The 2943-nt window shown below is 41.9% G+C and overlaps 1 non-coding gene across 1 annotated transcript; it reads left to right on the top strand.

The window, feature by feature from the left end:
- The first annotated feature begins 2495 nt into the window (after window positions 1–2495).
- TRNAP-AGG (transfer RNA proline (anticodon AGG)) lies at window positions 2496–2570 on the top strand. The gene has a single exon. It is a non-coding gene; the product is annotated as a tRNA-Pro (tRNA).
- Window positions 2571–2943: the final 373 nt, after the last annotated feature.

Here is a 2943-nt window from a genome sequence, read left to right on the forward strand (position 1 = left end):
AGTTTCAGCAGAATATCCTTCCAAATCTATTTGTATTAACTTGTATTTTTTTACTTCAGAGACCCAAAATATCATATTTTAAAAATATCTCTAATATTTCTTACTTGAATTATTTTTTAAAGTCCAGAAAGCATGGTTAGATGCCACTTGGAAACAACCAAGATGTCCTTTGGATGGTGAATGGATAAATAAACTATTACATTCAGACAATGAAATATTATTCAGGGCTTGAAAGAAATGAGCTAGCAAGCCATGAAAAGACATGGAGGAATCTTAAAGGCATTTACTAAGTAAGTGAGAGGAGCCAATTGGAAAAGGCTACATACTGTGTGATTCCAAGTATGTGACATTTTGGAAAAGGCAAAACTATGGAGACAATGAAAACATCAGTGGTCCAGGGTTGGGGTGGGGGAGGGACGAACAGGCAGAGCACAGGATTTTTAGGGCAGTGAAACTACTCTGTATGTTAGCACAGTGATGGACAAAGGTCATTACACATCTGTCCAAACCCATAGAGTGTACAATGCCACGAGTGAACCCTAAGGTGAAGACTTTGAGTGATAGCGATGTGTTAATGTAGGTTCCTCAGTTGTAGCCAATGTATCATCTTGGGGGGGGGGGGCGTGTTCATTTTATGGAAAACCGCCCACGTGTCTGGGCAGGAAGTATATGCGGCATCTCTGCACCTTCTCAGTTTTGCTGTGAACCTAAAAAAACTGCTCTAAAAAAAGTCTTTTAAAAAAAAAGCATGGTCCTGGGGTAGGGTATGGCTCAGTGGTAGAGCATGTGCTTAGCATGCATGAGGTCCTGGGTTCAATCCCCAGTACCTCCATTAAATAAATACATAAATAAACAAACAAATAAATAAACCTAATCCCCCCCCCATAGTTAGAAAACAAAAAAAGGATAAAAACAGGAAAAAAAACTTAAAAAAATTTAAAAATAAAAAGCATGGTCACATCACCAATCAAAGATGACACTTTCATCAGGTTCGTCAAGGTGAGGGGTGTCTGAACCTTAATACCATCTCGCAGGGAGTCTAATTTTGTAAACCCTCTATTGTAGGACACAGCCTCTTTGGGTCTGTTGGTCAAATAAGTTTCAAATATGTTTGTTCCTCTGTGGAAACACAGTGGTCCTTTTAGAGGATGGCTCTTTTAAAGATGCCAAGTATCTAGAGAGAACGTCTCTTTAGCTAGCTACTGCCTGCCTGAAGATGAAGAGCATTTCCTCCTCCATTCTGTACCTGGTAAAATGTCCTTCAACTTTGCCCTGAATTTAACTGATTTTTCAAGTCTTAAATCCATTCCACAAGTATTTACTAGAACAAGTGTGTCCTCATCAGTGGTGGAGGTCGTAAAGATAAACCCGGGGCCATTCAGGATAAAGCCTCAAACTGCATATCCAGCTTAGTTTATTCTCAAATAGCGTTTCCCCACTTGGTGGGCTGGATAATCCTTTGCTGCAGGGGGCTGTCCTGAGCACTGCAAGATGGGCGCAGCATCCTTAGACCCTGCATGCTCCATCCCTGCGGCATCCTCAGGTCATGACAGTACAAAAATGGCTCTGGGGGGAGCGTAGAGCTCAGTGGCAGAGTGTGCTTAGCATGCAGGAGGTCCTGGGTTCAGTCCCCAGTACCTCCATTTAAAAAAAAAAACTAAAAAATAAATAAACCTAATTAATTACCTCTCCTTCACAAAAAAAGCTTAAATTAAACTAAAAAAAAAAAAGTCTCCAGACAGTGCCACCCGTCTCCTGGTTGAGAACCACTAATTCTAGAAACACTCACAACTTTCTCTTAAACAGACTGTGAACATACATGTCTTGAATTATTGTTTTCTCAGCCTTGAATGACAGTAGGAATCCTTTACACTTTTCAAGATCCGTGTTCTCCGTGAAGATTCCCCAGGCACAGAGACTCCAGTGGTGGAACACGTATTTCAGGTTCCTCCTTGCTTTCTTTTTTTTAACTTTTTAAAATTGAAGTACAGCTGATTTACAATGTTTTGTTAGTTCTAGTGTACAGCATAGTGATTCAGTTATGCATACATATATGTGCTTTTTCATTACAGGTTACTACAGGCCACTGAACATAGTTCCCTGTGCTATGCAGTAGGACCTCCTTGCCTTCTTGAGGACTAGGGGTCCATGGGGCCTATGGGATTGGGGTGGGGGGTGCTTAGTGTCCCTTACAAACTAAGACAAGTGCTTTGAAGCAAGACAATACAGAAACTTTTCTATGACAAATTATGCAAAGGAAACTGTCCTAGATTTGGGGGAAGACAAAGCAACAGGATGGGTGGGGAGGGGGTCAGAGGAGGCTTCCCTGAGAAGGTGGCTGAGTTGAGCTCTAAGGAACCAGTCACATTTAACTAGAAGTGAGGGGTTCACTCAGGCCCTGGTGGGTGCAGGGACCATCCCCAGTCTTCGTGGCCCTGAAGGAATTTACAATCTGGGAGGAGAGGGCCACTTCAAGAGTACCTTTTGCGGGTGAGGGAGAGGGTATAGCTTAGTGGTAGAGCGAGTACTTAGGATTCACGAGGTCCTGGGTTCAATCCCCAGTACCTCCATTAAAAAAAAATTAAGTAAGTAAATAAATAAACTTAATTACCAGGGGGAGGGTATAGCTCAAACTTGTGCATGCTTAGCATGCACCAGGTCCGGGGCTCAACCCCCAGTGCCTCCTCTAAAAGTAATTAAATAAATAAACCTAAGGATCCCCCTCCCCCAAAACAAAATAAATAAATAAACCTAATTTTTTTAAAGCTAAAAAAAATTAAACTCAATTACCTCCCTCCTCAAAAAAAAAGCTTAAAAAATAATTTAAAAAAAAGAAAAGAAGAAGACTGAAGGGAGGCACCCTGTTTAGTCTGGGACTCTGGAAGGGTCTCTCGCGGCTGCGTGGCTGTCACCTCACAGACGGCGAAACTGATGCGAGGACCC

The sequence above is a fragment of the Camelus dromedarius genome, chromosome 24 (genome assembly GCF_036321535.1).
Source record: "Camelus dromedarius isolate mCamDro1 chromosome 24, mCamDro1.pat, whole genome shotgun sequence".
Classification (NCBI taxonomy): domain Eukaryota; kingdom Metazoa; phylum Chordata; class Mammalia; order Artiodactyla; family Camelidae; genus Camelus; species Camelus dromedarius.